General features: G+C 41.3%; 1 non-coding gene across 1 annotated transcript; it reads right to left on the bottom strand.

Moving 5' to 3' along the window:
- Positions 1-5,535: 5,535 nt before the first annotated feature.
- On the bottom strand, positions 5,536-5,643 carry LOC130964545 (small nucleolar RNA R71). Its single transcript, XR_009080634.1, has one exon. It is a non-coding gene; the product is annotated as a small nucleolar RNA R71 (small nucleolar RNA).
- Positions 5,644-14,180: the final 8,537 nt, after the last annotated feature.

Here is a 14,180-nt window from a genome sequence, read left to right as displayed (position 1 = left end):
ACAGACTCCGCACACTCTTTGTGGAACCAACTGCTGGCTGTGCTGTGGTGGAGAGGGCTGAAATTACTGAGGTTGTTGTTAATTCAATTGCATCTGCTTCAGCAAGTTAGTCATTTCACATAAGCTCTGGGCTATAGCAGTAGTCTTTTTATTAGTGGATACCTCCGCACCAACTCTTAACCGACTTTGTCTCTGCCTATGATTCCTAGTAGAGTCAGCTAAGTCTCTGATAAATTACCATGCTTCTTCCGTAGTCTTGTACTTTTTCATAGAACCATTGCAAGCACCTTCCAGTGTGGTCCTATCTTGAGATCTCAGACCCTGTGTAAAGTAACCGAGCAAAACTATCTTGTCAATCATATGATGGGGACATGCATCTCGAAGTGTATTAAAGCGTTCCAAGTATTCATAGAGGGTCTCAAATTCATCCTGAATGATCATAGACATGTCCTTCCTCAGCTTATTGGCAACTTCAGCTGGAAAGAATTTATCCAGCAATTCTCTCCTAAGTGTATCCCAATTGGAAACAGTTTCTCCGGGTTGAGTGTAGTACCACTCTCTTGCCTTTCCCTCTAGAAAAAATGGGAAGGCTTTCAGTAGAATAGAGATTTCATCAGTGCCATCACGCTTAACAGTAGAACAAGCGGTCTGGAAATCCCTAAGATGCTTGATAGGCTCTTGAGCAGGTAAGCCATGAAATTTGGGCATCAAGTTGAGTAGTGAAGACTTTATTTCAAAATCTACAGCTATTGCTGGGTGGTACGCCTGGAATGGTTGGAGCGTAAAATCAGGGGCTCCTTCCTCCTGGATAGTGACTCTTCTGGGCACTGCCATGTCACCTGCACGTAAATGAACTAGATCAGTAGAGAGGGGGTTTGTTTCTTCCTTAGATGATGGTTCAGGTTCGTCCTCAAAGAGGAGTCGCCTACGCCTAGCTTGCCTTATATGTGAAAGAGTTCTTTCAATTTTAGGGTCAAATACTGGCAAGCTTGGATCAGGAAGCGAACTCGTCATTTAACGAAAGAAACGTACAGTTCATAGTGATAGAATGAAAAGAAAAAATTGCAATAAAAATAAATACCAATCAATAAATTAACACACTGTTGCAACTCTCCGGCAACGGCGCCAAAAATTGATGCGACAGAAATTGGTGAATTAAAAATTATTAAAATATATACGTTGCAAGTATAGTTCTTAACTCACCAGAAATCCACTTGTCAATTTAAAAAGGTGTCAGAGAAATTTAAATTTTAAATACTGGGAGTATGAATCCCAGGTCGTCTCCCAACGAGTTACAGAAAAGTGTGCTATTTTATTAATCAAATGTTTTCAAAAAAAGGTTTGAGTTGAGTAAACAAGAAATAAAATTGGAGAATTTGAATAATGTAAATAAAAGCCTTGACTGGGAGTTGATTAGTTGGAAGTCCTGCTATTGTTGGATTACTCTCTAGATTAATTGATAATTAAAGGTTATCCTATTTAGTTATCTCTTACTAGGTAAGAGAAAGTCAAACAAGTTGGGATGCTATGCCCGTTCATAAGTTGCAACCCACTTAATTAAAAGGGATTGGTGTCAGTGACTAGAGGGCAAGCTGATGAGCGGATAATTTGTATGCTTTTTGGCATTGTTTTTAGTATGTTTTTAGTATGATCTAGTTAGTTTTTAGTATATTTTTATTAGTTTTTAGTTAAAATTCACTTTTCTGGACTTTACTATGAGTTTGTGTGTTTTTCTGTGATTTCAGGTATTTTCTGGCTGAAATTGAGGGACCTGAGCAAAAATCTGATTCAGAGACTGAAAAGGACTGCAGATGCTGTTGGATTCTGACCTCCCTGCACTCGAAGTGGATTTTCTGGAGCTACAGAAGCCCAATTGGCGCGCTCTTAACGGCGTTGGAAAGTAGACATCCTGGGCTTTCCAGCAATATATGATAGTCCATACTTTGCCCAAGATTTGATGGCCCAAACCGGCGTTCAAAGTCACCTACAGAAATTCCAGCGTTAAACGCCGGAACTGGCACCTAATTGGGAGTTAAACGCCCAAACTGGCATAAAAGCTGGCGTTTAACTCCAAGAAGAGTCTCTACACAAAAATGCTTCATTGCTCAGCCCAAGCACACACCAAGTGGGCCCGGAAGTGGATTTTTATGTCATTTACTCATCTTTGTACACCTTAGGCTACTAGTTTTCTATAAGTAGGACCTTTTACTATTGTATTTTTCATCTTTGGACATCTAGTTCTTAGATCATAGAGAAGCTTTTGATCATGTTTTTATGATTGAACCCTCTCTGGGAGGCTGGCCATTCGGCCATGCCTAGACCTTGTTCTTATGTATTTTCAACGGTGGAGTTTCTACACACCATAGATTAAGGTGTGGAGCTCTGCTGTACCTCGAGTATTAATGCAATTACTATTGTTCTTCTATTCAATTCCGCTTGTTCTTTGTCCAAGATATCACTTGTTCTTCAACTTGATGAATGTGATGATCCGTGACACTCATCATCATTCTCACCTATGAACAAGGTGACTGACAACCATTCTTGTTCTACAAGCATTCGAGGCTTAGTGAATATCTCTTGGATTTCTGATTGCATGATGCATGGTTGATCGCCTGACAACCGAGTGCTCGCCTGACAAACGAGCCAGCCATTCCGTGAGATCAGAGTCTTCGTGGTATAGGCAAGAACTGATGGCGGCATTCAAGAGAATCCGGAAGGTCTAACCTTGTCTGTGGTATTCTGAGTAGGATTCAATGATTGAATGACTGTGACGTGCTTCAAACTCCTGAGGGCGGGGCGTTAGTGACAGACGCAAAAGAATCACTGGATTCTATTCCGGCCTGATTGAGAACCGACAGATGCTTAGCCTATGCTGTGACAGAGCATCAGGGACGTATTTCCAATGAGAGGATGGGAGGTAGCCATTGACAACGGTGAAACCCTACATGAGCTTGCCATGGAAAGGAGTAAGAAGGATTGGATGAAGGCAGTAGGAAAGTAGAGAGACGGAAGGGAAGGCATCTTCATTCGCTTATCTGAAGCTCTCACCAATGATATACATAAGTATCTCTATCTTTATCTTTCATGTTATTTTCGTTCATCACCATATTCATTTGAGTCTGCCTGACTGAGATTTACAAGGTGACCATAGCTTGCTTCATACCACCAATCTCCGTGGGATCGACCCTTACTCGCGTAAGGTTTATTACTTGGACGACCCAGTGCACTTGCTGGTTAGTTGTGCGAAGTTGTGTTTATGCCATGGTATTGAGCACCAAGTCTTTGGAGCCATTACTAGGGATTGTTTATGTTTTGAAAAGTATTGATCACAATTTCGTGCACCAAGTTTTTGGCGCCGTTGCCGGGGATTGTTCTTGTGTATGGACAACTGACGGTTCATCTTGTTGCTTAGATTAGGCATTTATTTTTTTTCGAAATTCTTGAAGATGAATTCTAGAGTTTCATGATGATTTGTTGAAATCTGGCTGGCTGTAAAGCCATGTCTAATCTCATTGGACCGAGGTTTCAACTCATCATCACAAGAGCTTGTTGATTTTTATCAATCTTGCTTTTGAAGCAGTGATTTGCTAAGGCTTGGCTGGCCTTTGGCCATGTCTAGTGTTTTGGACCGAAGCTTTCTTTGAAAGCTTGGCTGGCTGTGAAGCCATGTCTAATTCCTGGACCGGAGTCTTAGACTAGCATTGCACTGATTCCTGAAATTCTCATTAAGAATTTTGATATCTTTTTCCACTTAATTTTCGAAAATCACAAAAAAAAAAATTTTCACAAAAACCATAAAAACCAAAAATATTTGATGTTCCTTGCTTGAGTCTAGTGTCTCATCTTAAGTTTGGTGTCAATTGCGTGCATTCATTCATGTGTCTTAAGGATCTTCAAGTAATTCTTGATGATTTCTTACTCTGATCTTTGAATTCTTTTGGCTTGAATGTTTATGTGTCTCATATAGTGTCAGTAGTATACAAACTGCTAAGTTTGGTGTCCTGCATGCATTGTTATTTGATTCTTGTTGCATTTTGATTATTAAAAATCCAAAAATATTTTTAATTTGTGTCTTCTCAAGTCAATAATACAGAGAATTGAAGATTCAGAACATACTGCAGAGGAATTATACAGAAAAAGCTGGGCATTCAAAAATGCCCAGTGAAGAAGGCAGACTGGCGTTTAAACGCCAGCCAGGGTACCTGGTTGGGCGTTTAACCCCAAAAAGGGTGCATTTTGGGCGTTAAACGCCAGAATGGATACCATTCTGGGCGTTTAACGCCAGGATGGTGCTAGGGGGAAGATTTTGTTTTTCAAATCAAATTTTTTTAAGTTTTCAAAGTTTTTCAAAATCAAATCTTTTTCAAATCATATCTTTTCAATCAAATGTTTTCAAAATTAATTTCTTTCCTTTTTCAAAGATACTTACTAACAATTAATGATTTGATTGAACATTTTTTTTGCCTTTTCTGTTGAGAAAGGTTTTATGTTTGAATCATATCTTTTCTTGTTAGGCAAGTCATTAATTTTTAAAATCATATCTTTTCAAATTGTTTTCAAATCAAATCTTTTTAAAATTGTTTTCAAATCATATCTTCCCAATCACATCTTTTTCAAAACCAATCATATTTTTTTTAATCACATATTTTTCAAAATAGTTTTCAATCAAATCTTTTTGATTTCTAATTTCAAAATCTTTTTCAAAAATCACTTGATTTCTTTTCCAATTTTATTTTTGAAAATCAATTAGTGTTTTTCAAAAATGTTTTCAAAATATTTTAATTAATTTTCGAAAAATTACTTCCCTCCTTCTCACATCCTTCTATTTATGGAGTACCACTCCTTCTCAATGCACAATTTGAACCTTATCTAATTAAAGTTCGAATTCTTCTTCTCCTTCTTCTTTCTATTTCTCTTTTCCTCTGACACCTCGAGGAATCTCTATACTGTGACATAGAGGATTCCACATTTTCTTGTTCTCTTCTCTTTCATATGAGCAGGAGCAGAGACAAAGGCATTCTTGTTGAAGCTGACCCTGAACCCGAAAGGACCTTGAAGAGAAAGCTAAGAGAAGCCAAAGCACAACTCTCTCTAGAGGACCTGACCGAATTTTTCAAAGAAGAAGAACTCATGGCAGCCGAAAATAACAACAATGCCAACAATGCAAGGAAGGTGCTGGGTGACTTTACTGCACCTACTCCCGACTTCTATGGGAGAAGCATCTCTATCCCTGCCATTGGAGCAAACAACTTTGAGCTTAAACCTCAATTAGTTTCTCTAATGCAACAGAATTGCAAGTTCCATGGACTTCCAATGGAAGATCCTCATCAGTTCTTAGCTGAATTCTTACAAATCTGTGACACAGTCAAGACTAATGGGGTAGACCCTGAGGTCTATAGACTGATGCTATTCCCTTTTGCTGTAAGAGACAGAGCTAGAATATGGTTGGACTCTCAACCTAAAGAAAGCCTGGACTCTTGGGAAAAGCTAGTGAATGCCTTCTTGGCAAAGTTCTTTCCACCACAAAGATGGAGTAAGCTTAGAGTGGAAGTCCAAACCTTCAGACAGAAGGATGGAGAATCCCTCTATGAAGCTTGGGAAAGATACAAATAATTAATCAGAAAATGTCCTTCTGACATGCTTTCTGAATGGAGCATCATAGGTATTTTCTATGATGGTCTCTCTGAACTGTCCAAGATGTCTTTGGATAGCTCTGCTGGAGGATCTCTTCATCTGAAGAAGACGCCTACAGAAGCTCAAGAGCTCATTGAAATGGTTGCAAATAACCAATTCATGTACACTTCTGACAGAAATCCTGTGAACAATGGGACAAGTCAGAAGAAAGGAGTTCTTGAGATTGATACTCTGAACGCCATTTTGGCTCAGAATAAAATATTGACTCAACAAGTCAATTTGATTTCTCAAAGTCTATCTGGAATGCAACATGCACCTGGCAGTACTAAGGATGCTTCATCTGAGGAAGAAGCTTATGATCCTGAGAACCCTTCAATGGAAGAGGTGAATTACCTAGGAGAACCCTATGGAAACACCTATAATTCTTCATGGAGAAATCACCCAAATCTCTCATGGAAGAACCAAGAGAGACCTCAACAAGGTTTCAATAATAATGGTGGAAGAAATAGGTTTAACAATGGCAAACCTTTTCCATCATCTTCTCAGCAACAGACAGAGAATTCTAAGCAGAACCCCTCTGACTTAGCAACCATGGTCTCTGATCTAATCAAAATCACTCAAAGTTTCATGACTGAAACAAGGTCTTCCATTAGGAATTTGGAAGGACAAGTGGGACAGCTGAGCAAGAAAGTTACTGAACTCCCTCCAAGTACTCTTCCAAGCAACACAGAAGAAAATCCAAAAGGAGAGTGCAAAGCCATCAATATGGCCGAATTTGGAGAGGAAAGGGAGGAAGTGAACGCCACTGAGGAAGACCTCAATGGGCGTGCACTAGCCTCCAATGAGTTCCCCAATGAGGAACCATGGGAATCTGAGACTCAACATGAGACCATAGAGATTCCATTGGACTTACTTCTGCCTTTCATGAGCTCTGATGAGTATTCTTCCTCTGAAGAGGATGAGTATGTCACTGAAGAGCAAGTTGCTAAATACCTTGGAGCAATCATGAAGCTAAATGACAAGTTATTTGGAAATGAGACTTGGGAGGATGAACCTCCTTTGCTCACCAAAGAACTGGATGACTTGTCTAGGCAGAAACTACCTCAAAAGAGATCTGACCCTGGGAAGTTTTCCATACCTTGTACCATAGGCACCATGACCTTCAAGAAGGCTCTGTGTGACTTAGGGTCAAGTGTAAACCTCATGCCTCTCTCAGTAATGGAGAAGCTAAGGATCTTTGAGGTACAAGCTGCAAGAATCTCATTAGAGATGGCAGACAACTCAAGAAAACAAGCTCATGGACTTGTAGAGAATGTTTTGGTAAAGGTTGAAGACCATTACATCCCTACTGATTTCATAGTCCTAGAGACTGGGAAGTGCATGGATGAAACCATCATCCTTGGCAGACCCTTCCTAGCCACAGCAAAGGCTGTGATTGATGTTGATGGAGGTGAACTGATCATTCAAGTGAATGGAGAATCCCTTGTGTTTAAGGCTCAAGGATATCCCTCTGTCACCATAGAGATGAAGCATGAAGAGCTTCTCTCAAATCAGAGTCAAGAAGAGCCCCCACAATCAAACTCTAAGTTTGGTGTTGGGAGGCCACAACCAAACTCTAAGTTTGGTGTTGAACCCCCACATTCAAACTCTAAGTTTGGTGTTGGGAGGTTCCAACATTGCTCTGAGTATCTGTGAGGCTCCATGAGAGCCCTCTGTCAAGCTACTGACATTAAAGAAGCGCTTGTTGGGAGGCAACCCAATGATTATATTTTATATATTTCTCTTTGTTATTTTATGTTTTTTATAGGTTGATGATCATAGGAAGTCACAAAATTCATTGAAAAAGCAAAAACAAAATGAAAAACAGGAAGAAAAACAGCACACCCTGGAGGAAGAAGCTGCTGGCGTTCAAACGCCAGTAAGCCTAGCAGTTGGGCGTTTAACGCCCAGTCTGGCACCATTCTGGGCGTTTAACGCCAGAAAGGGGCACCAGACTGGCGTTAAACGCCAGAAAAGGGCAAGAACCTGGCGTTAAACGCCAGGAATGGGCACCAGCCCGGCGTTTAACGCCAGCAATGGCTCAAAACGTGATTTTGAGCAACATTTGGTGCAGGGATGACTTTTCCTTGACACCACAGGATCTGTGGACCCCACAGGATCCCCACCAACCCCACCACCACTCTCTCTCTTCTTCCCCCATTCACCAATCACCTCAATACCTCTTCCCCAAAACCCCTTCACCTATCAAATCCCATCTTTCTCTTCACCACTCACATCCATCCTTCATAAAACCCCATGGTGCACGAAATTGTGATCAATACTTTTCAAAACACAAACAATCCCTAGTAATGGCTCCAAAGACTTGGTGCTCAATACCATGGCATAAACACAACTTCGCACAACTAACCAGCAAGTGCACTGGGTCGTCCAAGTAATAAACCTTACGCGAGTAAGGGTCGATCCCGCGGAGATTGGTGGTATGAAGCAAGCTATGGTCATCTTGTAAATCTCAGTCAGGCAGACTCAAATGTATAATGGTGATGAACGAAAATAACATAAAAGATAAGGATAGGGATACTTATGTATGTCATTGGTGTAAGAGCTTCAGACAAGTGTATGAAGATGCCTTCCCTTCCGTCTCTCTGCTTTCCTACTGTCTTCATCCAATCCTTCTTACTCCTTTCCATGGCAAGCTCGTGTAGGATTTCACCGTTGTCAATGGCTACCTCCCATCCTCGCAGTGAAAGCTAATGCACGCACTCTGTCACAGTACTGCCAATCACCGGTGTGGTTCCCTCCCCTACCGGAATAGAATCCCTCTTTGCGTCTGTCACTAACGCCCAGTAGGTTACAGGTTTGAAGCACGTCACAGTCATTCAATCATTGAATCCTACTCAGAATACCACAGACAAGGTTAGACCTTCCGGATTCTCTTGAATGCCGCCATCAGTTCTTGCCTATACCACGAAGACTCCGATTAAAGAATCCAAGAGATATTCACCAAGCCTCGAATGCTTGTAGAACAAGAATGGTTGTCAGTCACCTTGTTCATAGGTGAGAATGATGATGAGTGTCAATCATCACCTTCATCAAGTTGAAGAACAAGTGATATCTTGGTAAAAGAACAAGCGGAATTGAATAGAAGAACAATAGTAATTGCATTAATACTCGAGGTACAGCAGAGCTCCACACCTTAATCTATGGTGTGTAGAAACTCCACCGTTGAAAATACATAAGAACAAGGTCTAGGCATGGCCGTGAGGCCAGCCTCCCAAAGAGGGTTCAATCATCAAAACATGATCAAAAGATGAAAATACAATAGTAAAAGGTCCTACTTATAGAAAACTAGTAGCCGAGGGTGTACAGAGATGAGTAAATGACATAAAAATCCACTTTCGGGCCCACTTGGTGTGTGCTTGGGCTGAGCAAATGAAGCATTTTCGTGTAGAGACTCCTCTTGGAGTTAAACGCCAGCTTTGGTGCCAGTTTGGGCGTTTAACTCCCATTTAGGTGCCAGTTCCGGCGTTTAACGCTGGAATTTCTGTAGGTGACTTTGAACGCCGGTTTGGGCCATCAAATCTTGGGCAAAGTATGGACTATCATATATTGCTGGAAAGCCCAGGATGTCTACTTTCCAACGCCGTTGAGAGCGCGCCAATTGGGCTTCTGTAGCTCCAGAAAATCCACTTCGAGTGCAGGGAGGTCAGAATCCAACAGCATCTGCAGTCCTTTTTCAGTCTCTGAATCAGATTTTTGCTCAGGTCCCTCAATTTCAGCCAGAAAATACCTGAAATCACAGAAAAACACACAAACTCATAGTAAAGTCCAGAAAAGTGAATTTTAACTAAAAACTAATAAAAATATACTAAGAACTAACTAGATTATACTAAAAACATACTAAAAACAATGCCAAAAAGCATACAAATTATCCGCTCATCACAACACCAAACTTAAATTGTTGCTTGTCCCCAAGCAACTGAAGATCAGATAAGATAAAAAAGAAGAGAATATGCAATGAACTCCAAAAACATCTATGAAGATCAGTATTAATTAGATGAGCGGGGCTTTTAGCTTTTTGCCTCTGAATAGTTTTGGCATCTCACTTTATCCGTTGGAACTCAGAATGATTGGCTTCTTTAGGAACTCAGAATCCAGATAGTGTTATTGATTCTCCTAGTTAAGTATGATGATTCTTGAACACAGCTACTTATTGAGTCTTGGCTGTGGCCCAAAGCACTCTGTCTTCCAGTATTACCACCGGATACATACATGCCACAGACACATAATTGGGTGAACCTTTTCAGATTGTGACTTAGCTTTGCTAAAGTCCCCAACTAGAGGTGTCCAGGGTTCTTAAGCACACTCTTATTGCCTTGGATCACAACTTTATTTCTTTCTTTTTCTTTCTCTTTTCTCTATTTTTTTTTTCGTTTGCTTTTTTTTTCTTTTTCTTTTTTTTTGTGTATTCACTGCTTTTTCTTGCTTCAAGAATCATTTTTATGATTTTTCAGATCCTCAGTAACATGTCTCTTTTTTCATCATTCTTTCAAGAGCCAACATTCATGAACCACAAATTCAAAAGACATATGCACTGTTTAAGCATACATTCAGAGAACAAAAGTGTTGCCACCACATCAAAATAATTAAACTGTTATAAAATTCAAAATTCATGCAATTCTTTTTCTTTTCAATTAAGCACGTTTTTATTTAAGAAAGGTGATGGATTCATAGGACATTCATAACTTTAAGGCATAGACACTAAGACACTAATGATCATAAGACACAAACATGGATAAACATAAGCATAAAAATTCGAAAAACAGAAGAATAAAGAACAAGGAAATCAAGAAACGGGTCCACCTTAGTGATGGCGGCTCTTCCTTCCTCTTGAAGGTCCTATGGAGTGCTTGAGCTCCTCAATGTCTCTTCCTTGCCTTTGTTGCTCCTCTCTCATGATTCTTTGATCTTCTCTTATTTCATGGAGGAGAATGGAGTGTTCTTGATGCTCCACCCTTAGTTGTCCCATGTTGGAACTTAATTCGCCTAGGGAGGTGTTTAGTTGCTCCCAATAGTCTTGTGGAGGAAAGTGCATCCCTTGAGGCATCTCAGGGATCTCATGATGAGAGGAGTCTCTTGTGTGCTCCATCCTTTTCTTGGTAATGGGCTTGTCCTCATCAATGGTGATGTCTCCCTCTATGTCAACTCCAACTGAATAACAGAGGTGACAGATGAGGTGAGGAAAGGCTAACCTTGCTAAGGTAGAGGACTTATCCGCCACCTTGTAGAGTTCTTGGGCTATGACCTCATGAACTTCCACTTCTTCTCCAATCATGATGCTATGGATCATGATGGCCCGGTCCAAAGTAGCTTCGGACCGGTTGCTAGTGGGAATGATTGAGTGTTGGATAAACTCCAACCATCCTCTTGCCACGGGTTTGAGGTCATGCCTTCTCAATTGAACCGGCTTGCCTCTTGAATCTCTCTTCCATTGTGCGCCCTCTTCACATATGGTTGTGAGGACTTGGTCCAACCTTTGATCAAAGTTGACCCTTCTTGTGTAAGGATGTTCATCTCCTTGCATCATAGGCAAGTTGAACGCCACCCTCACACTTTCCGGACTAAAATCCAAGTATTTCCCCCGTACCATAGTAAGGTAATTCTTTGGATTCGGGTTCATACTTTGATCATGGCTCTTGGTGATCCATGCATTGGCATAGAACTCTTGAACCATCAAGATTCCAACTTGTTGAATGGGGTTGGTAAGTACTTCCCAACCTCTTCTTTGGATCTCATGGCGGATCTCCGGATACTCACCCTTTTTGAGTGAAAAGGGGACCTCGGGGATCACCTTCTTCAAGGCCACAACTTCATAGAAGTGGTCTTGATGCACCCTTGAGATGAACCTATCCATCTCCCATGACTCGGAGGTGGAAGCTTTTGCCTTCCCTTTCCTCTTTCTAGAGGTTTCTCCGGCCTTGGATGCCATAATGGTTATGAAAAAGCAATGCTTTTACCACACCAAACTTAAAATGTTTGCTCGTCCTCGAGCAAAAGAAGAAAGAAGAGAGTAGAAGAAGAGGAAATGAGGAAGAGGGAGATGGTGGTGTATTCGGCCAAAGAGGGTGAGAAGTGGTGTTTTGGTTGTGTGAAAATGAAGGAGTGAAGAAGGGTATTTATATGAGAGAGGGGAGATGGGGTTCGGCCATATTGGGTGGGTTTGGGAGGGAAAGTGGTTTGAATTTGAAGGGTGAGGTTGGTGGGGTTTTATGAAGGATGGATGTGAGTGGTGAAGAGAAAGATGGGATTGGATAGGTGAAGTGGTTTTGGGGAAGAGGTATTGAGGTGATTGGTGAATGGGGGAAGAAGAGAGAGAGTGGTGGTGGGGTTGGTGGGGATCCTGTGGGGTCCACAGATCCTGTGGTGTCAAGGAAAAGTCATCCCTGCACCAAATGTTGCTCAAAATCACGTTTTGAGCCATTTCTGGCGTTAAACACCGGGCTGGTGCCCATTCCTGGCGTTTAACGCCAGGTTCTTGCCCTTTTCTGGCGTTTAACGCCAGTCTGGTGCCCCTTTCTGGCGTTAAACGCCCAGAATGGTGCCAGACTGGGCGTTAAACGCCCAACTGCTAGGCTTACTGGCGTTTGAACGCCAGAAGCTTCTTCCTCCAGGGTGTGCTGTTTTTCTTCCTGTTTTTCATTTTGTTTTTGCTTTTTCAATGGATTTTGTGACTTCTTATGATCATCAACCTACAAAAAACATAAAATAACAAAAGAAACTATATAAATTATAATCATTGGGTTGCCTCCCAACAAGCGCTTCTTTAATGTCAGTAGCTTGACAGAGGGCTCTCATGGAGCCTCACAGATACTCAGAGCAATGTTGGAACCTCCCAACACCAAACTTAGAGTTTGAATGTGGGGGTTCAACACCAAACTTAGAGTTTGGTTGTGGCCTCCCAACACCAAACTTAGAGTTTGACTGTGGGGGCTCTTCTTGACTCTGATTTGAGAGAAGCTCTTCATGCTTCATCTCTATGGTGACAGAGGGATATCCTTGAGCCTTAAACACAAAGGATTCTTCATTCACTTAAATGATCAGTTCTCCTCCATCAACATCAATCACAGCCTTTGCTGTGGCTAGGAAGGGTCTGCCAAGGATGATGGTTTCATCCATGCACTTCCCAGTTTCTAGGACTATGAAATCAGCAGGAATGTAGTGGTCTTCAACCTTTACCAAAACATTCTCTACAAGTCCATGAGCTTGTTTTCTTGAGTTGTCTGCCATCTCTAATGAGATTCTTGCAGCTTGTACCTCAAAGATCCCTAGCTTCTCCATTACTGAGAGAGGCATGAGGTTTACACTTGACCCTAAGTCACACAGAGCCTTCTTGAAGGTCATGGTGCCTATGGTACAAGGTATGGAAAACTTCCCAGGGTCTTTGTCTCTTTTGAGGTAATTTCTGCCTAGACAAGTCATCCAGTTCTTTGGTGAGCAAAGGAGGTTCATCCTCCCAAGTCTCATTTCCAAATAACTTGTCATTTAGCTTCATGATTGCCCCAAGGTATTTAGCAACTTGCTCTTCAGTGACATACTCATCCTCTTCAGAGGAAGAATACTCATCAGAGCTCATGAAAGGCAGAAGTAAGTCCAATGGAATCTCTATAGTCTCATTTTGAGTCCCAGATTCCCATGGTTCCTCATTGGGGAACTCATTGGAGGCTAGTGCACGCCCATTGAGGTCTTCCTCAGTGGCGTTCACTGCCTCTCCATCCTCTCCAAATTCGGCCATATTGATGGCTTTGCACTCTCCTTTTGGATTTTCTTCTGTGTTGCTTGGAAGAGTACTTGGAGGGAGTTCAGTAACTTTCTTGCTCAGCTGTCCCACTTGTCCTTCCAAATTTCTAATGGAGGACCTTGTTTCATTCATGAAACTTTGAGTGGTTTTAATTAGATCAGAGACCATGGTTGCTAAGTCAGAGGGGTTCTGCTTAGGATTCTCTGTCTGTTGCTGAGAAGATGATGGAAAAGGTTTGCCATTGTTAAACCTGTTTCTTCCACCATTATTATTGAAACCTTGTTGAGGTCTCTCTTGATTCTTCCATGAGAGATTTGGGTGATTTCTCCATGAAGAATTATAGGTGTTACCATAGGGTTCTCCCAGGTAATTCACCTCTTCCATTGAAGGGTTCTCAGGATCATAAGCTTCTTCCTCAGATGAAGCCTCCTTAGTACTGCTTGGTGCATTTTTGCATTCCAGACAGACTTTGAGAAATCAAATTGACTTGTTGAGTCAATATCTTGTTCTGAGCCAATATGGCATTCAGAGTATCAATCTCAAGAACTCCTTTCTTCTGACTTGTCCCATTGTTCACAGGATTCCTTTCAGAAGTGTACATGAATTGGTTATTTGCAACCATCTCAATTAGCTCTTGAGCCTCTGTAGGCGTCTTCTTTAGATGAAGAGATCCTCCAGCAGAGCTATCCAAAGACATCTTGGACAGTTCAGAGAGACCATCATAGAAAATACCTATAATGCTCCATTCAGA

This window comes from Arachis stenosperma, chromosome 2 (genome assembly GCF_014773155.1).
Source record: "Arachis stenosperma cultivar V10309 chromosome 2, arast.V10309.gnm1.PFL2, whole genome shotgun sequence".
Lineage (NCBI taxonomy): Eukaryota > Viridiplantae > Streptophyta > Magnoliopsida > Fabales > Fabaceae > Arachis > Arachis stenosperma.
This window is presented reverse-complemented; position numbering and strand designations above follow the sequence as displayed.